Here is a 25,090-nt window from a genome sequence, read left to right on the forward strand (position 1 = left end):
TTTTAGTAGACTCTGAATAAATGATTATTAAATTGAATTGAATGAATCTGTCTCCCCCAAAGGAAACATTTATCTGTAGCTCATAACTAGATGTTCACCTGTTAAGGCTTTTATAACAAACAACCTTAAATGTATTTATTTGTTTGTTTTTATAAGCATTTATGATTTTTGAAGCCTCAATGAACAATTTTTTAAAATGAAAGATGAAATCCTTATAGCAAATATGCATATTCCAACAAAACAAACTCCCATGTTGAGTTCATCCTAAGAGTATGTCTCGTGCTTCATTTTAAGTCCATCACCCCTCTGGCAGAAGGTGGGTGTTGGAAGTGCCTTAAAAATTAAAGGGGGAAAGAGTGTTTCACCCCAAATTTTCAGACCACCATTTTCCCAGGTCCTTTTGGCTCTCTGTTTCCATCACTTTTGTTTGGGAAATGAACACAGACATAAAAGACTCCTACGGCATCCTGAAGGGCATTTTTATCCTTAGCAAAGACACTTGCTAAATCATATTATCATTGAAATGTCATGAACTTCTCCGTGTAATGAGCAGGAGAAGAGGGATAGGGTATTTTCTGTTAAAAAAAATTCTGAAATCTTTTCACAGCCTGGTCCCTTCTTCCTTTCCAGTCTGCTTACACATAATCATTCCCTTCCACACACTATGTGATTCAGCCTTACTAGTGTTCTTGCTGTGCTTCATCTGTGCTGTTCTATTTCCCATTTTCATGCTTTGCATTGGCTGACCACTATGCCCAGAATGCACTCCTTCCTCACCTCCACCTCTCAGTGTACCTGACTTTGGTCAAGATCCCTGATTTTGCTCAAGAGTCAGCTCAAATGCCATGTAGCCCAACCCCCTCATTTTACAAATGAGGAAAATGAGAACTAGGGAGATTAAGTGACTCACCTGGGGTGACACAGGTACTAAGTGGCAGAGGTGAGCTTCTAATGGAAATATTACAGATAGATAAAGAAATTGGGTTCAGTATTTGCATATGGTCATCTATCTTATTAGCACCAAGTGAGTACCTGAACTTGAGAAGCTTTCCAATGGATTGGGAATGCAATAGTTAATAGAAACATGTAAATTAGATGATTGATATCTTTCCCCCCTCCACAAAAAAAAGAATAAAATAAAATTGAATAATTTAGTAATAAAGAAGCGGCACAGAATAGTAGAGAGAAAGAAACAAATTCATATTAAAAAGACCCGGTACAAGTACCCTTTCTAACATATACTGGTTAAGCATCGTTGGGTAATTCACTTAAATTTTTAGTGTTCCAGGCAATTTTCTAAGATCATAAGTTGCAGATGATGATCTGTATTGCCCACATTTCCTCATTCTCGTACTAATGAAATGATCACAAGTATTGTATACATATATAAGCATATATATACATACACATATATGCATATGTGAGTATATATACATACATACATACATAGGTATTTGGTGTGTGTTATATGTGTGTATATATATGTGTCTATACATATATATATATATGAAAATATGGAAAGATGCAAAATGTTAGTCTATGCCATAGACTGAATCCAAACTTCACAGAACAAATCCCCTTAATAAAAAGTTTTGTTCTATAAAACTTGGACTCAGTGAAAAGGCCACACTCAAGGACCTAGAAGGCCACACGTGGCCTTGAGACCGCAGGTTTCCCACCCCTCGTCTATGGTGTATGTTACCTTCTCCTCCAACAATATTGTAAAAAAGAAAAAAAAAGTAATTGCAAATAATTACATTGCAAGTTAAAGAGGCTGGGAAAGAAGCCAATACATTTGAAAGATGGTAAAAGTCCAAAAACTAGAAGATACCATTTATTTCTGACCAATGTTATTATTAAGTTAGTTTGAGGTTGGTGAGAAATTTTAGAACAGATTATTAAGTGGATTGTTTGTGAATGTTTTGAAAAGAACCAAATGCCTACTTAGAGTGAGTGGATGTACTAAGAAAAAGTCATGCCAAACTAACCTCAATTCCCTTTATTAGGTTTATTAGGTTGGCAGATCAGAGGAATAACAGAGACATGGTGTATCTTAATTTTTATCAAACCATTTGACAGGATCTTCCATTTTGTCCACCTTGAGGATAAAACATTGATAAGTGCTGCTGGGTTGAAGACTGGTTACTAGAACTATTACGTAACTATACTACTACCACTAGTTGCCAAAATCTATTTCGATAGTGTTGACTACTGGTACTGTGTAAACCCAGCGAGGTGTCTTGATTGTGGTACCACTGGGCGCTGTCCTTGTCCTTGACCTTTGGGCTATTCAAAAATATTATCAATGAATGGATGGAGACACAGAAAGGATATTTATCAGATCTCCAAAGGATACAAAAATGAGAAGGATAGTTAATAGAAAGATGGTAAAAGATTTAAAATGTCACAGTCTAGAATACCTGAATAAAACAAAATAAACTTTAATAACTATAAACATGAAATCTTGCATACAGGTTCTAAAAATCAGTTGTTCAAGTGCAGAGCAACAGAGACCTGACTTGACAGCTATTTATGTGAAAAGCTCTGGATTCTATATTAACTAGTGGCTTAATTTGGCCATAAGTGTGACTTGACTACTAAAAAAAATGGGACAATTCAGTCTTGAGCTGCATCAATAAAGTTACAGTCCTTATATAACCCTATAATCCTGTGAATCAGGGATTTCTGAGATTTACCACTTAAGTACTAATTGTTATCTACTGAAATATTCCCACAAATGCAAAGGAGGTAGGGTTAGAGGACCTTTAAACTTCTTTCCAACACTGTGACTATATGAAAACGAGTTTAGGAAAACTTTGCTGTTTAAGTAGTGGGAAGAGGTGAGGCAGAATGAGGCCAGCATTCATACTACTGCACTTTATGGTTCCATGCTACATTCTCCTTTCCCTCTAAACCTACCTTTCATCTGCTCTGTTTTTTGTATGTACCTATTCCTTTACATTGTCTCCCTCATTAGGATGTGAGTTTTTTGAGAGCAGGGACAGACAGTATTTGCCTTTCTTTCTATTCACAGCATTTAGCACAGTGCCTAAAACATAGTCAGGGTTTCATAAAAGTTTGTTGATGGATTACATTCTGTTTGTAAGGTCGTATACTTATAGCTGAAAGGGATCTTAGAGGCCTCCATTTTATAAGCGGGGTAAACTGAGGCATAGGAAGCTGAAGTGACAGCCAAAATAACAGCAATAGTAAATAGCTGATTTGGGATTTGAAGTCAGGTCCTGTGACTTAGAACCAAAGCTCTTTCCACTATCCCAAGATGCCTCCTTTTGTTTTGAATATAACATTGTATTACAGTTAACATTCTAAGCATCATTATAAATGGTTTATCTATTTTTTTTTCCCTTACATGTGGGATTTTAAAGAAGAGTCCTACGCAAATGCCTCTTTGTGGTGTGGTGGTAAAACTAGTTTTATGTAAGGTGAGTGTTAGCTCTGGCAAACTCTACTCTGATGGAACAGCTTCCAATATAATCCTGGAAATGGACTGAATCTGCTGAGGGCCAAACTAGGTAAAAATGGAGAAACATCACCAGTTGGTTGGCCATTAGGTAGCAAATTCTTTAGACATGGCAACCCATGAAGCAAGGAAAAAATTTTAAATTGGGTCTCATTTGTGTCTATCTTCCTTCTGCTTCCACAGTAATGATGTTGGACTGGGAGAAAGTATGTCAGTGAGTGCTAAAAATTACAGTTTTTAAACCTTCTACAATGAACAAAGTTAATTCTTGATATTTTGAATATGTGATCTATGTCCAATGGCTAAGAAATCAACATGCTCTTGGAAAAACTGAACCATATCGATGCAAAGCACCACACAATCAATGAAACCAGAAGATAAAAAAATTCCATGGATTTAATTCCCATCTCTATGCTGATGAGTCTCAAATCTACCTAACCTGCTTTAGCCTCTCTACTGACCACCAATCTTGCATCTCCAACTGTCTTTCAGACACCTCAACTGTTATCTAGTAGACATCTTAAATTTGCATGCCCAAAACTGAACTCATCATTTCCCCACCTAAACCTTTACCTCCTTCTGACTTTCCTATTACTGTCTAGGGCAACATCATCCTCTGTCACTGAATCTTGAAACCCAGGTGTCATCCTCGATATCTCGCTATCTCTCATCCCCTAGGTAGAATCTGTTACCAAAGCTTGTCAATTTCACCTTTGCAGCATCTCTTGGATAAGCCACCTTCTCTCCCCTGATGTTGCCACCACCCAGGTGAAGTCCCTCATCATCTCACATCTGGACTACTGCAATAGCTGTTGGTGGGTCTGCCTGCCTCAAATCTCTCCCCACTCCAATCCATCCTCCATTCACCTACCAGAGTGAGTTTCCTGAAGTACAGGTCTGACCATGTCACCCCCTTATCCATTAAATTCTAGTGGCTCCCTATTGCCTCCAGGATCGAATACAAAATCCTCTGGCCTTTAAGGCTCTTCATAACCTAGCTCCCTCCTATCTTTCTATTCCTCTTATATCTTACTTTCCCCTTCTACTCTAATCCAGTGACACTATACTTCTTTCGGTTCCACAAACAAAACTCTCTTTCTTTTGGCTCCTGGCATTTTCTCTGGCTGTCCACCATGCCTGGAATACTCTTTCTCCTCATCTCCATATCTTGGATTCTCTGGCTTCCTTCAAGTGCCAATTAAAATTCTGTCTTTTAGAGGAAGGTTTTCCCAATCCCTCTTAATTGTAGCACATTCCCTCTCTTATTCATTTCCTATTTATCTTGTCTATAGCTTGTTTGTATATATTAGTTTGCATGTTGTCTCTCTGGTTAGACTGTGAGCTTCTTGAGGACAGGGATTTTCTGCCTGTTTTTGTATTGCCAGCATTTAGCACAGTGCCTGACACATACAGTTATCCCTTCCACACCTCAACTTTCCTCATCCCCAATATATCACGGATCAGCACAAGAAATTAAATGGGAATTTTGGGGGACTTTTGCAGAAGCCACAGACAACACGCAAAGGCCAGCAGATGATACAGAGCCTATGACCAAATACTTAACCCAAATTTTATAAGTGCCCCTAAAAGAAAAAGAAAAAATTCAGACTTCTCTGGTACAAAGGTTGAGCCGAAAAATTTTTCACCAATTTTCCAGATCACTGGAGCCACATTTCCTTAACCCCAATGATGTGGAAGGGATAACTACAGTAGGTTCTTAGTGAATATTTATTGACTGACTATTGACTGACTGAGAAAAGGAAGTTGCAGCATGGAAGGATGGACCACAGGTTCTCTTTGGAAAGGCAGATGAAGCAACCAGTGGAGCTGATTTCATCTCGTACCCCAAGGCAACAAGTAAAATCATCTCCTGGGATACTTGGCCATTTCACCTCCAGTGCTTAGAATGTGAAGATAATTAACTGCCATAAAGATAGTTGGAGAATATGCACCAATATTGGTTGCAGAGGATAAAAAGCCAGAACCACAGAACTTGACAGTTGAACGGGGCTGTGATGACCGTCTGGTCCAACCCACAAACAAAAATGATCTCCATTATAACACGCCCAACACATAGTGATCCAGCCCTTGAGTGAAGACCCCCACTGAAGGGGAACCCATCAATTTTGGACAGCTTTCATGGTAAAGGAGTTTTTACTGAAATTGATTCTATGAAGAACTCAGAATGATTCTGTAAACCAAATCAGCATAGACATTAAGACTTAATGGTTTCAGAGTAAAGGTAGACACAAAATGTAGTCAGCAACATGATGGGAAATAGAAGTCAGCTTGGGAAATATATAAGGACAAAGGCTTTTGGATGACTCCAAAGCTTCATGCCTATAAATCACGAATATTGCCTTTCAGAAGAGAGTTACAACGTGCTGGATATGATATACACTGAACATCACACAGAAAAACAGATTGAGAATATCTAAATGGGGCAGCAAGGTAGCACAGGGGAGAGAGTACCAGCTCAGGAGTCAGGAAGACCTGTATTCAAATCCAGCCTCAGACACTTACTAGCTATGTGACCCTGGGCAAATCATTTAGCCTTGTTTGCCTCAGTTTCCTCATCCGTAAAATGAACTAGAAAAAGAAATGGCACACCACTCTAGTATCTCTGCAAAAAAAAATAAACCAAATGGGGTCAAAAGGAGTTGGACACGACTGAAGTGACTGAACAACAACAATACCATAAACAGGAAAACAAAAATGGCTAGTTATTGTGGAAGCCACATGAGAATCAACTGTTAATGTGAAGTCAGACTATTGACTAGTTAGAGCAAAAGTCAAAATTAACATCAAATTGCAATCAACCAACCAACAACCATTTATTAAGTACCTACTATGTGCTGACCACTATGCTAGGTCCTGATGATATAAATACATGAAACTGGAACAATCCTTGTTCCTACAGAATTTGTGTTTTATCAGAGGGGCTTAGATTCTATTGGGAAAAAAGGTTAAAGATGAGAAGATGGGATCAAAACAATTGCAACCATTTCAACTCTACTTATTCAAATGAACTATTGATACTGAAAAGCAGGCAATGGTAAAAGGCAAAGATACTGACCCTGATTGTCACCATTTCCTGAAAATGCTTAATTGCCAGAGGGAGGAGGCCATAAAAGTCCAGAAATTCCAGCACACCCTTGATCTCCTTGCCAAGTAAAGAGAGACAACAGCCAAGGACTGTGCTGGTTTAGAATGCAAACCCACTTTTAAAACACTACAGAGATGGATGTTAGAAAATTATAAGTAGTATCACCTCATAAAATAGCAAAAACAAGCATAAAAAAAGCTTGGCATTAGACCCCGATGAGCCACATTATCCCAATAGCATTTATAGATGAAACTGGCAACAGGACAAAAATAGATGTAAAGGAACAAATTTGTCAACATTTCTGTTACAATCGATTTTCACCATTAGCAACATTTGGACTCTAACTCTTCAGTCCCTAAACTGCCAAGCTGGAAAAGCAGATCTGGCACGTAGGAAGATACGGGCAAGATGACCATGTGGACCATGTCAAGTGCAGAGGAAATTCAGGGTGATTGGGACAATCCCACAAGAATAAGAACAATAGCTTTCTATTGTACTTCATACAGTTTATATAATTTGTATAGTACTTTAAGGTTTTCCAAATGTACGTGTGTGTGTGTGTGTGTGTGTGTGTGTGTGTGTATACACACATGGAAATACATATACACATACATATACATCATTTTATACTCACAACAAACCTGCTGGACAAGTACTACAAATGTTATTAGCTTCATTTTATAAATGTGGAAACTGAGGCTCTGGGAGCTTAAACACTTGTCCACATTAATGCATCTACTAAATGTTTGAAGCAGAATTCATATCCAGATCTCTCCACCACCCTTCATCATGCTACACTGTCTCAAAGTTTTAAAAGCACTAGCTTTACAAGCTAACTCAAGGAGGGGAAGATATGGGGGAGAATTATAGACCACATTTACAGAAAAGAAATTGAGTTTCAGTGGTCAAATGACTTAAACAAGGTGACTTAGCTATCTAGTAATGGCCAGGGCAAAAGCTCAGGTCTTCCAAGTTAGCATTTAAAAACCCTAAAATATGTATACAAATCTTAAAATTATTTCATAATGACTATTATTTGAATGAATGTAATTAATATAATGAATATTATTCTATGATGAATTTTATAAGGAAATTATTTGTAATGAATAAAATTTATAATAGATACAAATTAATTATTTTTATTTAATTTATTACATAGCATCTTATTTATTTAGAGTTTTGTTTAATTTGTTAAGGATAGCATTATATTTATTTATATGTTTTAGCATTTTTAGCATTTTAAGGAAAATATATTTCAGTTAAATGGTGAACATTATACTTAATACTGAAATGTTAAAACTCCTTTTCACTGTCTCCTTTCCTCTTTTATTTTCAGTCATTTAAAAATTACATTGATCCACTAAAGAGATCACATTGGTGAAAGAGAGAGGTGACAGAAAGTGCTTTTGTATGTCTTCTTTGGGGGTTCACTTTGATCTTCATTTTTAGATAGCTTCTCCAGAAGGGGATTATATCCTCATAATTTGGATTTTGTATATATTCAAAAAGTACAAATTTTACGGGGTGTAGGGGGAAATTGGCCTGTATTTATGCCTTCCCTCTGGGTCTTGTTGTCCCTTCTGAGTTTGACAGTCCAGCTAGGCTTGGTCTGCTTGCTTCCTATTCTGACAACCCTGATTTTGGAATTACTATTGAGCTTTCTTCTGGTGTAAGGGTTGCTTTTGAGTCTCCCCAAGTGACCAGATTAGAATTGTCCAGGGAAGTGCATGAGCTTTCCTCAGGAAGGTACACTCCTGTTCAGTGTTACTTTACTTGAGAAATGCCTAGGATGCCACAATGGAGCCCTCCATTGGTGTATATCCTAACCTATAAGTCTTCTAATTCTGAGAGATTCTCGTCCAGGTTTTCCCATCAGTATTCCACTGAGGAACTACTCAGTGAGCTGGAGATTTTCTAAGTCAGAAATTCTTAACCTGGGGGCCATGCACCTAAAAAACAATTGCTAACTATATTTCAATATTCTTTCCTTTGTAATCCTATGTATTTTATTCTGTGCATTTAAAAACATTATTCTGAGAAAAGATCCTTAGGCTTCACCAGATGACTGCCAGAAGTCTCCAGGACATAACCAAGGCTAAGAATCACTGCTCTAAATCTTTTGTCATTTTAATCAGCATCTCAGCTGTCTGTGTAAGCTTAAGAGTTTGGAGTGCTGAGCCATAGGCCACATCTGTGGTTCCCAGAGGAAACCCTTGGGAGAGTCAAAACAAGCCAAAGAGATAATATTTGAGAAGAGCTATCCCCAAAATGTAATTCATGATCCAGCAAACCAAGTTCTTGTGTTACTATAGTTGCTATATAGGCTGGGCACAATCTTTGGGGTGGTCTCCCCCAAATCACATTTTGACTTTTTTGTTCCCACCCTGGATTTCCTCTGGGATCTCTAGATTATAGTTTGTGTCTTCACTGATTGAGAAAAAAGGGTCCCTATTTTCTCTGCTATAACTCGGGGTGATAATGTATATCAGGTATAAGAAGATATACCTTTCTGTCACCTCACCAAAAATGTCCCATCATCTCCCCCCGCCAGAAACAAAAAACAAAGCAAAAAAACCCCAAACCTGAAAAGACTCACACTAACTCATAAACGGTTGATACAATTCTTTCCCCTCTCCAGTAATGGCCATCTTCCCAATAAAGATCTACAACATCTTCTAGTCTAGTAACATTGTCCTTTCAAACTTTGCATCCTCTCTGAAGGGAAATATTGTAGTAATTCTCTTCTTTACCCTCAGAATCTAGCCTTATGGTACTACTGTAAGGACTTGGACTTTCCCAAGAACTCTGGGTTGCTAGAGAAGCAATCCCCTTTCCCATCAGACCCAATAATAGTAGAGAAGACATTCCAGGTTTTTGTCTCTTCCGTAGGTCATATCCTGGTTTCTTGATGCTCCTCCAACTCTGGGGCCATATGCTAAATCCTTAGTCCAGAAACTCAGCTCTCCTATAGAGCAAAGTAACTTGAGAATTCTTACTTCTCAGGTATGAAGTTTCTTTGTCCACGGTTGCTGACAATTGGGCTAAAAGTCTATGCTATGGCCTCTCTCTAGCTGAGACCAGGATCTCAGAGTCCAGGAATTCTTGTGGGTACACATGGCTGAGAGGCCTCAGCACTTTCTCCTATCCACCTCTCTGAGCACACAGGTGAGATCGTGTACCTTGTCAATGAGCTCCTCCTGCTCCATGGATGACTCCTGGTATCGAGCTAAAGAGGGTGTGCTACACAGGCTTCTCCCAAAACACATAGGCCCCAGATCTGCTCTCCAATCTCTGGTTTTTGTTCTGTACCTAGCTTTCTCTAAAAAAGAAGTTTCTTCTAAAGGAGGGAGAGAGACAGAGACTCTCCTGAGGACTAGCTCTGATTCGCAATACACACATCCAACCTATTCACCCAGAATCTAAGGATATACTCTCAGTCTTCTCAAACATGCACCCAGTGGTCTGATACACGCCCTCCATCAGAAGATACAAAGCACCCCCAGCCAAAAAAAAAGTTCACCTCCCTATAATTTTATCAAATTGTCATCCCCCTACAGGGGAAATGACTTTAAGCTCTAGGGAAAATATAGCCTACTGTGTTCCTTTCTTAATCATTCCAAGATAGGCTATATTCTTCTGATGAAGTATTTATAGATTGTTTCTAGTTTCTTTTAGAAAAATTTTACCTGTGGCAATTTCCCCTTTGTGTCTCCATTAGCTTTTCACAATAATCATGAAATTCTTTCAAACTTTAAACTTCAAGTTAGCTCCTTCAGCTATCCATAGATTGCTTCAAATTGATCAGATACTTAAATGGCTTTTTAAAAAAAATTATGGGTAATTATTCAATAATTGATTTATCATATCCCTTACATCATACCTACTTCTCAAAAAATTTTTATCGTTATCTTCATTTGCTCACTCTCTTTAATTTAAATGTTAGCTCAGTCTTCCAGGAATATACACATTTCACCACCATTTAAAAAAATTATCATTATCTGCTGAGACATCCTAAGTATTTTTTTATAGAACACTATGTGGGCCCTCAGAAAGGCAAAAAGAAATTCTGCCCCTGAACAGAAAATGCTGTCTTGGAGATAAACATAAGGACAAATCACAAGAACACCAAAGCTACACACATGGGGAAACACAACATTTTTGTCATCTGTATCCATGAGTTTCAGGGCTTTTTGTGCAGTGGAAAGTGCAATGTGAGTTGCAAGTTCTAATAGGTTAAGAGAAGCCTGTTCATCCTGGGTTGCTTCTTTTCTTATAGAATCTTTTAATTACTGCATTTCTAAGGTACTTACATTTGCCAGTAACTCTGTCTTTTATTCCTATAATAATAGTTCCTAAGGTGCATCCCATAAATTACCTCTTCCCTTTTCCACTCCTCCCCCTCTTGAAATAATTCTGGGGGAAAAACACCCCTGAAAATGTAATTTTAAGCAACTTCTTCGGATTAGTTCATGTGCTCATTTTTTTTCTATCTATTACTGTCATTAGGGCTCTGCTTTCCTTCCCCTCTCTTATAGATGCCAATCTCCCAGCAATAGCTCCTCTTGTTGGCTGTTCCTTTTCTTTCTGAAAACTGGAGCCCAGACAAACAAATCTTCATTCAGTCTTTACATTCTTCCTTTCTTTAACTTCCTCTAATTCCTGGTTTCCTTTAAGACCTTCCATTTGAAGACCATTCATTATGATGGGACTCCACTAATTCGTGTGGTTTCTTTTTTGCTCCCCTGAGGCAAACCCACATTCCAGTGACTTTCATTGTTATCTAAGTTTGCCAGTTTTGCCCCTTGTATTTACAGCCTGGATATCCCCAGAGGTACCCATCTTTTGATGGAGGAGCAAGGCTTCTCCATCAAATACTCCCTGAAATGCCAACTCCTTTCTGAAGTTTGACCTGAATAAGTTAAAGAGAAGTAATGTTGTCCACCATTTGCTGCCACTGAAAAATTATCAGCATATATCTTTGTGAAAACAGTCAAATATCTGGGAGAATAATATATATGTATATATATATATATACATACACACATGTGTGTGCATGCTTTGAAAACTTTAATATGCTATATAAATGTTATGAGGAGGAGGAAAAATGGAAAAAAGAAGAAATTTGGGGGTTGCAAGAGGAGGAAGCATGGAATCTGGGGGAGAGAGAGCCTCTATTCCAAAGACTACTCCTAAAAAATGGAAATCTTTCTTTCCTTGCAGAGGCAGGTACAAAGAAGGAGCACAATAAGGTATTGTTTTCTGACTGTTCCCTATTAGATCATTTACATTTAACAGAAGAAATATTTATTAAACAGATACAAACCTTTAGCAGCAAGACACTATGCTGGGTGCTAAGAAACATTTTTTTAAAAGGATACCACCCTTGCCTGCATATATTCTATTGTAGAAGGCTGTATCATGTGCATTAAATGAAATTTCTATTTAATGACCTTCTCCTAGAGACTGAGACGTTATGATTAGATGTTGCTTTGCTATCATTCTCTAATTCTCCAAATGCAATTACCCTCTATCAGCCAATCAGCCAGTTAATCGGTCAATCAACAAAAATTTATTAGGCATCTACTATTTTCTAGGCAAAAACGAAACAGGCCTTGCCTTAAAAGATCTTACATTTTATAGGGAGAAAGAGAGAATACCCATACAAGTATGTACAAATATAGACACAAAATAAGTATAACATGCAGAAAAGAAAGTGTAGTCTATGTGGGGCGGGGGGGGAGTGGAGGTGGGGAAGGGCTTGGCCCATGTAATGGCATGCAGATAAAAGATGGATTGTTGTGTGAGAGAAACATGAAGATGATGAGTTTAGATGTACTGTAGAGTGTAGCAAGGGGAGTCACGGAATAATGTTGGATAGATTGGGAAGGGTTTTAAGAGACAATGTTTGCAGGAATTAGGACTTAGGTTGGGCCTATAATATTCCTGGTTTTTAGATAGGGAAACAGAAATAGAGGTGAATAAAATAAATGAAGGCCTACAATCAGTAGCAGAGGAAGGCCTAGGGCCCAGACCTTCCAAATTCTGGTCCACTGTTTTTCCCCCTTCATTATAATAACAGAACTGCTTTTTAAAATGCACATGTTAATACAAAACTATCAGGGCAAAATGTCAGGTTTCTGTCAAATAAATAGTAAAATATATACCATATTCATAGTGAGTTTATGTTTTATATATTTCTTAGATAATAAAATATTTGAAAACAAATTAAATTTTTATCAAAATCCTAGGCAAAGTGTGCCCTTTCCTCTTGTTTGTTCAGCTTTTGATAAAATTTTAATATAGATTTGATATTACAACACAAAAAGGAGTTGTATACTTTGATTTCAAAGTCAAGTGAATTTTGGAATTCTGAAGGCAAGGCAATGACATCAAAGTTATTCAAATAGCCGCCGCATAGATAACATTAGTTAGAGAGTACATTGCAGTGCTCTTACTAAATCTTCTCATGATTTCTTTTCCTTAAAGAACCCTTACCCCCCAGGCAGACCACTTGGTGGATATTAATGTATTTATTAACTGCCAGGAGGAACATCAGCAGGTGTATATATCTGGGAAGTACAACTCACATTTGCATCAAAACTTTAGATCCAAAAGATCCCAAGGTTAAAAAAAAATAAACATAGATGATTGATTAAACTGAATTATTAAGAAGGCCTCTAGCAAATTGGGAAGACTTGGGCAAGAATCTCTCCAGTTCAGACTGTGTAGATTTCTTGTTAGTGGGAATGCACATGTTGGAGAGAAGTCATGAAGTGGATGCTCACTATTGGCTCCCTCCACCCCCAAATTACCCTGAGTCTTGTTTTGAACACATTTTGTATGTATTTACATGCATGTGTATTATTTCCCCTCAAAAGAGTCTAAGCTTCTTGAGGGCAGGGACTGCTTCATTTTTGTCTTGTATATCCAGCTCCTTGCACAGCGTGTAGTACACAGTAGCATTTAATAAATGCTTATATACTGATTAATATCTCATTAGATTGTAAGCCCCTTGAGGGCAGGGACTGCCTTTTGACTCTTTTTGTATCCCTAGTGCTTAGTGCAGTGCCTGGAATAGGGTAGGAGCTTATTAAATATTTATTGATAGATTGATTTCCCAAAGTGATTGTTCTACATATTTTGATCTTAAATCAAGTCCCCAGTTGCACCTTCCTATTCTGCAGTCGCCCATACTGTTCCTATCTCATGTCTCTTCTTTCCTTCTTGAGAAGGAGCATGGTGAACTTGCTTAAGTACCATACTTGAAGTCAGGAAGACTTTGATTTAAAATATGCTTCCACCCTTACTAGCTTTATTACGCTAATCTTGCTGGGCCTTTGATTCCTCGTCTATGAAATAAAGGGTTTGGGCCTTGATGACTTACCTCACAACCCCTTCTGGCCAAACTCCTCAAAAAGGTGTTTCAATTTTAAAGAAAAGGTGTTTCACCTGAGGTTTCAACCTTTCCTCATTTCCTACTCACTCTTCAACTTCTTGAGATATATAGGTCTATCTCCTGGGACCAAGGGGAACAAGCCTAGTCTTTCCTTTCATGTAATAATCCTTCAGTTGCTTGAAGACAGCTATCATGCTACCCCTGAGTCTTCTGAGATCCCCAGGCCCTTCGCTGCACCCTCAGATGACATGCTCATCAGGTCCTATGTCCATCTTTGTTGTGATCTTGTGAGCCACACTAGTATTTCTATGTCTTTCCTTAAATGTGAGGCCCAGAACTAAGCACAGTATTTTAGAAGTGCTGGAACTAAGGCATGGGAAGAGAGAATGGAGACCTCCCTCCAGGACATCTCAGTGCCTCTCAGTGCAGCTTAGAACAGCGTTAGTTGTTTTGGCTAACACATCACACGATTGGCTCTTCTTCAGCTTTACTTAATTAAAAATTTCAGATTTTTTTCACATATACTGTTGTCTAACCATGCCCAACTCATTCTCTACTTGCAAAGTTAAGTTTTTTTTTTTTTTTGCCCAAGAGTAGATATTTATTATACTCATAAAATTTCTTTTTATTCTATTTGGTCCATTGTTTTAGCCCATAAAGGTCTTTTTGCAACCTGACATTGTCATCTACTGTGTTATCAATCCTTCCTACTTGCCTCGCTTTCAAGTCTGATGATCATTCATCATATGTGCCTTTATCTAACTCATTTATTTAAATTCTCATCAACAGGAATTCAAGAACAGATCTGTGGGACACTCCATTACAGATTTCCCTCCATATTAACAACAACCCATCAATGACTTTTCCTTGGGTACAATCCTTCTACCAAGTTTACACCTCCCTAATCATACCATTTCTCCATCTTGCCCACAAGTCTAGAATGAATGACTATCAAATACTTAGCAGAAATCTTAATATACTGTGTCTACCGCAGTCCCCTGAAATGTATCAAGGGACAGGTAAACTGGAAAAAAAAAGGAAATGAGGTTAGTCTGCTATGACCTGTTCTTGATGAAGCCGCTTTTGATCACAGCTTCCTTTTTGTAAGAGCACCCAAATCATCCCTTTAATCATGTGTTACAGAATTTTACCAGGAATTGACCGCAAGCTCACTGGTCTCTAGTTTGGAGACTCCACCCTCTTCCCCTTTATGAAAATTGAAACAATATTTTCCCAACTCCCGTCCTGCTGCTCATCTCAAGTTCCCTGAGATCTTTCGACGATCACTAAGAATGGCTCGGAAAACTTCTCTTCTACCTCCTCCCTACCTTTTCTTTTCTATATATTTTTTTGCCTTTCACTTAAACTCAACACCAACTTGATTTTTTAAAAAGTGTCTTTCTTCTGTAAGTTCTCACTTTCCTTCAGTGGTGGCCTATCTTCTAGATAACCAATATGAAAAAAAGTATAAAATGCATATTCTATGTGATGAAAATATGACTTGCAGTTGGAATTTTGGCTTCTCATTACCCATATTTCTCTTTGATTACTGATCCTTTGCCTTTTCTCTACAGGCATCTTTCTCTCCTCTGTATTTGGGAGTGGAAAGAGAACCAAATCCTGACTCTTCCAATTACTGAGTTCATAGGCAAAGTGATATAATCCCACACTGCCTCAGTTTCCTTGTGCAAAATGAATGAATGGCACTAAATGATGACTAAGATCCCTAGTGTGTGTTCAGTCATTTTTCAGTCACATTTGACTCTTTGCAACTCCATTTGGGGTTTTCTTGGCAAACATACTGGACTGCTGCCCATTTGACTAATACTTTTTTGCTTCATAGATTCAAGGGGCTTTGCTTATGGAATAAAATACAGTTGCCACGGTCTAAGGGAGAAAGAGTGGCCATATCTTTTTTTCCCCCTATATGAAATGGCAAAACAATCTAGCTCTATTGTATGTTATATTTGATATAAAAACGATGGTTAACCACAACTACTGTAAAATCCTTGTCAAACTTGATAAGTATTGATTTCTATATTTTTAAAATGTTTTAAATAGAAATGTTAAAAAAGATACTAAAGTGGTTTGCTATTTCCTTCTCCATCTCATTTTACAGAGGAGCAGACTGAGGCAAAGAAGGTTAAGTGACTTGCCCAGGGTCACACAGCTAGAAAATGTCTGAAGCCAGACTTGAATTCAGATCCTTCTGGCACGAGGACCTGTGCTGTATCCACTGAGTTACCTAGCTGCCCAAGATTCCTTCCAGCACAAAATCTATGATCCCAGAATCTTACAATAATTTCTCCTGTTTTCTTTTTCCCAAATTCAACTTTCTAGTACCGACTCTCCTTTTTTTCCTGCAACCCTGAGCTTCTTTCTAAGAATTACAATTTCTCATGGTTTTCACATATCTAAATCTCATTGTCTGTGCTCTTACTTTTTGGTAATGACCACTGATTACATTGTACTTCTGATCCAGCTCAGGGACAGAGAGGGGAAACCCCACCCTGGGTTTATGATGCACGAAAAAAAAAGTGAATTTTGGCTGGAATCTGAGGTAGCAAGCCTACCTAATTCAGAATGAGTCTACGAGAAGGAGAGCAGAACCTTTGAGTCATATCCACAACTAAATCTAATTTCCACAAGTAATTATGGGCCTGCATCAACTTCATTTGCATTATTCACTGGGATGGTTCAGGCCAAAAAAAAAAAAAGTTTTGAAGATATGACTGAGCTGATGCCGAGCCAAGGGATTTAGCTTTACTTCACAAAATGAAAGGAAGAAGTTGACTTATTGTGAAATCTATTTGCACTTAGATGGGTTCCAACAATTAGTTACTAGTTCACCAGCTACTGAATACAGCAATCTGGCTGCTAGACTGGAGAGAGGTGGGATGCTCATCACCTGTGTGTTTTTTTTTCCCATAAGACTACTGTATAAATGATGGCAGCACCCACTCAAAGTCATGACCTCTCTGAACCTGTTTCCTCTTCCATAAAACAAGAATAATAATGGTGAGTACCTCACAGGGTTGTCGTGAAGGTGAAATGAGGCGATGTAAGCGAAGCTCCATTAGTAAACCTTAAAAGATTATATAAATGTAAGGGACCAAATAACTTTCTACGATCTAGGCCTCAGTTTTCTCATCTGGAAAATGGGAAGGGAGTAGGATCGATCCCTGGTGTCAAACTTGAATAGAAACAGGGGTCACTAAACTTTACACAAGGACCCCTGTGGGCCACATACTAACTTGTTGCTGCTCAGTTGTTTTCATTTGTGTCTGACTCCTTGTGACCCCATTTGGAGTTTTCTTGGTAAAGATACTGGAGTGGTTTGCCATTTCCTTCTCCAGCTCACTTTACAGATGAGGAAACCGAGGTAAACAGGGTTAAGTGACTGGCCCAGGATCGCACAGCTAGTAAGGTCAGGCTTGAAGTCAGGGAGATGAATCTTTCTGACTCCTGGGTGGTGCTCTATCAACCCACTGCCACCTAGGTACCCCACACAGTGACTTAGAAAACCACATATTAGTGTTATCCATGCTCTATCATAGTTTTATTTATTTTGTTAAATATTTCCTAGTTACACTTTAATCGGGTTCAGGCCACACTGGGGAGTGTTGTAGGCAGGGTGCTTGCCACCTTTGGCCTAAATGATCTCTTAAGGCTTCTCCCAGCTCTCAATCTGTGATTCTGTCCTGGGTCTTTCTGGGGCTCACAGGTGTGTTTATCCCACTGAGGTTGCTTGGGCCCCTCCTTCCCTCTCTCTGATTGGGGAAAGTGGAGTGAGGATATTAGGAAGGGTCCTCCCACATCCCCCCCCAGGGCAGCTGCCTCATCATTTCCCACCTGGCTACATTCCCCCCACTTGGGGAACCCTCCCTCTTCCACTGAGTAGCAGTGTGACCCTGGGCATGTCAATTGACCTCTGTTTGCCTCAGTTTCCTCATTTGTATAATGGAGAGAATAGAAATAGCATCTACCTCCCAGGGTTGCTGTGAGGACCAAATGAGATGATATTTGTAAAGGCGCTTAGCACAGTGCATGGCACAACGTAAGCTCTATATAACTGCTATTATTATTACTATGGTTATACTGGCTTCTTCCATTAAATTGTGAGCTCCTTGAAGGCGGGAACCATTTTGTGCCTTTCTTTGTATCCCCAGCACTTAATGCTGTGCATGGTACACAGTGGCGATTAATAAATGTCACTGATTGACTGAGGTGTTAGCAACTGGCCTGGAACGCCTTTGGATTCCTTCTCTCACAGCCTGACTTGTGGACTCTATAGTTCTAAGAGACCACGGTGGCCCCCTCCATTTCCTACAACAGAAGCAGAGAGGATGAATGGAAGGGAGAGGGCCATAAGGTCCTTCCTGCTCCGTCATTAAGCCCAAGCTAATTTTAGTCAGGACACAGCCCAGGGTCAACAAAGGCAAAATCAAGCCAGGAAGCCAGGAAGTAATCAGGAATCAGAGTCAAGTTACCAGAATAGGGTCAGAAGCAGAGAGGTCATGATTTGGGGCTAGGCAATCCCAGCCCGAGGGAAACGGAGTTAGCAACACAGAAGCTGAAAGGCAGAGGAAGATGGAGAAAAGCCTCAAGATCTGCTCTAGGCCCTTCTCTCCTTAGTAGTGGAGATAGCGCTGTTCTGCTCTCTAACAGCCACCATTTCAGGAAAGGCCCCAGTCAGACCTCTGTTTTCTTGGAGCGCTCTCTTGAATCCATCTCATGCTAACCTGCTATATTACCCCTTCCAATCTCTTTGTGTGTTTTTTCTCCTTTAGAATGTGAGCTCCTTGAGGGCAGGGGCTGTCTAAATGATAAAACTCAAAATTTTATGTGAAAATGAATGTTAAAAATTGTCTAATTAGGTCTAATTAGAAAAAAAATAAAATACTACCTACTGGAGGAAAAAACCAACCCATGATGAGAATGGGTTCATAGGCTCCAGCAGACTGCCAAAGGGAGGAGAGGGGGAAGGTCCATGACAAGAAAAAGGTTAAGAATCCCTGCTCTAGTTTTCTAGTCTTATAAACTGGTTTCTAGCTCATCCCTACTTGGCTAGGTACCCCCATTCTGCTCCTGACAAATCTTTTACTCTGGCCGTTTAAATATGTGGCATTATATGGATCTATCCTAGCTTCCTTACACACGCCCTTATTTTTTTTGACCCTCAGAAAATGGAAATGCAAAGAAACTGCTTTAAATAGAAAAGATTAATAGCTGACATATATTAGCTTTAATGTTTACTTCAAATATATTTCTTTCATCTTCACTTTAAACATATTTCATTTGAGCCTCACAATGACCCTTGGAGGTAAGGTATTATAATAATCCCTATTTTTTTAAAGGAAGAAATTGAGACCCATGGTCACATAGCTAAGTCTCAGGGGTAGGATTGAACCCATGTTTTCCTGGTTTCAGTTGTCCACAGTACCATGCTGCCTTTTCAATGTACTGATTCCCTTACTGTTCACTCGTTATGGAGACTTTTGGACAGCTTCTTTTCTACCTCACTTGAGTATTTCTCAGGTTGAATTCTAATCTGAGTGTGAGATTGTTCACAAAAATGGTCTTTGATTAAAACCTAGCAAAACCAGACACAGGGGAAAGCCAGGTAATTGCAGCAAACTCAAGTTAAGGAGTAAATATATTTTTGCATTACCTCCTGGACCTCAAATACCTGTTAGAGTCTGCAGTTAAAAAGGCAAGCAGATGTAACTTTATTTCCTTTTGTTTCTTTTAAGTCAAGATTTACATGTCATCTCAGAGCTCCTTTGACTGGAACACTATGGAACCCCTGCAGTAGAGACTGGTTCAGCTGGTCAAAACCACTTGTATGTGCAAGAGCTTTGTACGAGACCTTTGGCGAGATTACAGAAAAGGGAAAAGAAAAAAAAAACACAATTGTCTCTCTTCTTGAGAATCTTAGAAGCATTAGAGCAGGAAAAAAGGGAGAAAGGATTGGAAGTCTGCAGTTATGAGTTCTAACGTCAGCCTTGCCATTTCTAGCTCTGGGAAGTAAGGAAGTTCCCTCACCTTGCTAGGCTTAGGTTTCCTCACCTAGAAGGGGGTGTGAGCTAGACCTAATGATGTCTAAGGTAATATTCGACTCTAAAATCCTTATGCTATCATTTCAACAAAGGCACAATGTCTTGAACATAGCAAGTCATTTTTTAATAGCAAAAGAACTGGAAGCAAAGTCGGTAAACATAAGTTGATGGCTGAACAAATTATAGCGTATGGATGTAATGGTATATTATTGTGCCAGAAAAGATGACCAAAGGAAAGGCTGAGGAGCATGGGTTTTATGTCTACAATTTTTATATCTATAATTTGTATCTAGAGAGATATAAATGTGGTAATAGATATAGGCATAGATATAGATAGATCAATATAGGTATAGATATCTAGATAGACATAGGTATAGATAGATATAGATATAGGTATAGATATAGATGTAGGTATAGATAGACATAGGCATAGATATAGATAGATCGATATAGGTATAGATAGATATTGATATAGATATAGATATGTTTACTTGTGACAACAGGATTCAATAAAAAATATGAATTCTAAGTTATAAGGTCGTACTTCCCTGTGCCTGTATGGAAAAATTTTAGCAGCCTGCTTGTGTCCTGATTGCTCCAGGGAATACTTGGTTTATATTGCAAATACTGATTGAAACCGTTTATGAGATGCTGAAGATTTCCTTTGAGCCAAAATGTCCCAATGCAGAGAAGGCGAGTTGGCCAGCTCCACTTGGGAAATACCAGTTTTCATTTGATCGCGTTGCCCTATGTAAGTATAGCCTTTATCTCTATAAAACATGATTGCTGGTATCTAAATTTACCTTTCAAAGTAGTAAATGTTTATTGGATTAAATAGGATGGCCTCCACTCAAGTCTTCCTCCAGTATATTATTTGATCCTGAGCCCTGGAAGGCTTATAGTGGGGTACAAGCTCTGGCGGGTTCTGCCTGGCCCAGCAGGCTTTGAGTAAAGGACTAGTCATCAGATTGTATTAGTATTCTAAAAACTGACCTAGCACATTATGGAGAAACTCAGCATAAGAATGTGGCCCTGAGCAAAGAGGTTCCCATGGAGATGTGGGCACATGTTTATGGAATATTTTTGGAGCTTAATAACTGATAAAACAGAAAAATTCAAAATGGCCACCAGTTCTTTGTAGTAATAGTAAGAGAATGGACCAATTAATTTCAAACAAGTGCCCGTATGTGCCAGGCATTGCTCTAGGCACTGAGGATACAAAGACAAAAAAAAATTGAAGTAGTAATAAAATTTTACCCAATACATTGCCAAGGACACCTTGTTCTCCATACCAAGATGAAGAGAGATAGATTGAAATCCCATCTCTGATATCAGTGGTTGTGTGACTTTGGGCAAATCATTTAACCTCTCTGACTCACCCTCTGTAAACTAGGGTCAGGGGGACCTAACTCAAACAATCAACAAGCACTTATTAAGCCCCTACTATGTGTCAAATCAACAAGCATTTATGGTACTAAGTACCTACTATGTATCAGGCTTTGTACTAAATACCCAGGATACAAAGAAGAAGCAAAGTTGGTGCCTGCCCTCAAGGAACTCACAATCTAATTGGGTGTGGGGGTGAGGGGGAGACAACATGCAAACAACTACGGGTACAGGATACATACAGGATAAATTGGATTATTTCAGGAGCTGTGCTAAATCTGGAGACAGAAAGACAAAAGCCAAACAGTGCCCCTCCTCAAGGGGCTTACGTTCTAATATGTGACACAACATGTACATATAGCGAATACAGGAAACATTTAATATAGACACAAAATAACTTTAAAGGAAAAAACACCAGCATTTGTTGGAACTGGGAAAGGCCTCCTATTGAAGGTACAACTTGAATCTTGAAAGAAATTATGGATTTCAGGCATCAAATAAGATAATATATGTAAAACTGGTGTCTGACTCAAATAGAAACAGATCCCTGTAGGCCACATATTGACTTAGAAAACTAAAAATTAACATTATCTATGTTGTATTGCATTTTTATTTTATTAAACATTTCCCAATTATATTTTAATCTGGTCAGGTTGTGCTCTGACTCAGGTTTGGAGTCTGATAGCTCTGATGTAAAGCAGCTTGTAAACCTTAAAGCACTCTATAAACGTTAGCTATTATTATTGCTATAATAAAATTCCCTCCGGGTGGTATCATGGATACAGCACTGGACCTGGACTTGAATTCAAATTTGGTGACCACGGGTGAGTCACTTAACCTTGGTCTGCCTCATTTCCAACATCTATAAAATAAGGATGGCAATGGTACCTACTTCCTAGGGATGTTGTAAGTATAAGATGAGATGGTATTTCTGAAGTACTTCGCAAATCTTTAAAGAACTCAATAATTGATATTTATTATTATTTTTATTATGCTATGTACTCATTAATCAACACTCTTTGGATCATGTTAGACAACCAAATTCCTAATCCAACTAATTGGTCTCTTGTCAATAAATAAATCATTGAAACTGGAATCCAGACCCAGCATTGTGTAGAGCATAGGGTCTACCAGTCAAGTAACTGTCAACAAATTAAGTGAAATTTTTCTGACAGGACTTCTCAGTGAATCTATGCTGGCTTCTGGTGATCACTGTTCCCCTTCTAAGTCCTCACTAACTGGCACTTATATGCTATCAACTGTTCTTTTTCATTGGTGATTTCATATTAGGTGGGGATCAGAAAGTTTATATAAAACAGATCCATTTCCTACACGTCAATGGTACGATAACTGATCGATTAGATATTAAGATGTTTCAACAGGGAAGTTACCTTGCTAGCAAACAAAGCTTCTGCTAGGGTATGGAAAATTAGGGCAATCTTGCTTTGGAAGGCTCTGTACTGGGGCACTGGGCCATGATTCAGAGAAGCCACAGGCAGGTGTGTTATTTCCAAATGGACTGAAAATACTCATTGCCCCTGCCTATGCCCCAAAATGTGAAACGAGGTGTTGGGTCAATTTACTTGGATATTTTGTCTCACTCAATTTTTTTTTCAGTTAACAAAAATTTATTTTCCTTCACTCTCTCCCATTGGTAAGGGAAGGAAAACATCCTCCCCCTCTTTTTTTATACAAATATGCATAGCCAAGCAAAATAAATTCCCACCTTGTCCATGTTCAAAAAATGCATTTCAATCTGCAGGCTGAGCCTATCACCTATCTTCTCTGTCAAGAGGTAAACACCTTCTTTCATCTTGAGTCCTCTGGAATTGTGGTTTGTCATTATTTTGTTCTGTGTTCTTAAATCTTACAAAGTTATTTGTCTTTATAATGTTGTTACTATGTAAATCATTCTGGTTCTGCTTGCTTCACTTTGCATCAATTGATAAAGCCTTTCCAGGTTCCTCAGAAACCATCTCCTTCATCACTGTGGCGTCCCTCTGCTAGACTAAGCTTTGTGAGCGAAGGAAGGTGGTCTTAGAAAAGGGTTGCATTTCACATAGTGCTCTGCATATGATAGGTGCTTAGTCAATGTTCGTTATTTTCATGAGTGGGAGGCAGAAGACCCAGATGGATTTGAATTAGAATTCACTCTTGGTGGATATCAATTCTTGTTCTAATTATCTCCCACCTGATGAGTGCAGCCAAAATTCTGAGTAATATCAGGCTGTGACTTCAGTGGAGCCCAGTGGCCTGTGCATCTTTTTCCTACTACGTTCTAGTTGGAAATTCCCAAGTTTGCTCTTGAATAGTACAGGACTTAGGCTCCTTTTATTTGTAGACTTTAGGAAGAAAAAAAAGCCAACCTAAACTCTTAAGTGTTATCTTTTTAAACTAGCTCATGATTAGCACAGCTGTTATTTTAGTTTATTGTTTTATTGCTTTTGTAAAGAGCGCTGGGACTTTTATGAAGGTGCTAAGCTTATAGTATATTTTTAATCACCATTTCAGTTATCATTATCTTTGTCATTAAAAACTAAACATCTGTAGGGCTTCATTGGCACTCAAATAATATACATAAGCAATTAACAGTAAATATTAATAATGATCATGACAAACCCTGAGACATAAAGCAGCCATAAATAGAGCGTGAAAAGCATATACAGTTCTCCCAAGCTTTACTCTCTGCCAAATATAATTTCAAATGTATTTACGACTGAGATATCCATCTGATATATTTCTTATGGCTGGTGTGCCCAGGGACTTAGGGCACTATATCAACAACCGCCACTGGGGTGGATCTCACATCATACTCTCCTAACTTTGGCTGGCAGCAGGTATCCCTTCCCTCTTCTGTGTCTACTGTGACCTGCTCCAAGGTCAAGTTAATGAATATGTGATCCACCATCCATTTCCCTTTGAAAATGTTCTGATTTCTTACAGTTACTGTAATCTATTCATCTCTTGAATTCATTAAAGACAATGAATGAGTTAGAGGTAAAGTGCAGTAGAGATGGATTACCAGGGATATGTTAATCCTTATAGAAGCTTCCATGGGTCATTGGTACAGTACATCACCTCTTCAGAGGCTCAGTTATTTTGAACCTTATTTCCATTGAATCACTAGAACTATCTCTAATTGCCAGAGGCTTCATGCGTAATGTGCCATCAAAGCCTTCCCTATTCCTTCAGTTTCCTTCCATATGACTGCCTTCTGTATTCTATTATCCAGCCACCCAATCCTATTTGCCATCTCCCTGATCTCTGCCTCTTAGAATCAATCAAGTAGCTTTAGTACAAGGACCACCCTCTTCAGAAGGCCTCTCCCAGTTCCCTCTCCTTCTAGTGTCTTGCCATCCTAGGTTACCATGTAGCTCTTCTTAGCACAGTACCTAGCACACAGTAAGTGCTTAATAAATACTTGTTGACTGACTATATGTATTTATATGCAGATATATAAAAGAAACAACTAGATTTATATGGCCCAAACTGAATTGAAACAGATCAGGCAAGATCTCATTTGGGAAACTACGCAGAAGAAATCCTTGAAGAAATTTCAAGAATTTCGATCTCCTTGCTGCCACAAAAGCCTTCTTTCTTTGGATTACTTCCAGTGTTCTCTTAGGGATTTCATATGGCTGCAGAGGCCAAAGGAAAGATGC

At 38.6% G+C, this 25,090-nt stretch overlaps 1 non-coding gene across 1 annotated transcript; it reads left to right on the forward strand.

Annotated features, from left to right (window-relative positions):
- Positions 1-15,792: 15,792 nt before the first annotated feature.
- LOC118849333 lies at positions 15,793-15,933 on the forward strand. The gene has a single exon (XR_005010382.1). It is a non-coding gene; the product is annotated as a small nucleolar RNA SNORA29 (small nucleolar RNA).
- Positions 15,934-25,090: the final 9,157 nt, after the last annotated feature.

Source organism: Trichosurus vulpecula, chromosome 4 (assembly GCF_011100635.1).
Source record: "Trichosurus vulpecula isolate mTriVul1 chromosome 4, mTriVul1.pri, whole genome shotgun sequence".
NCBI classification, from domain to species: Eukaryota; Metazoa; Chordata; class Mammalia; order Diprotodontia; family Phalangeridae; genus Trichosurus; species Trichosurus vulpecula.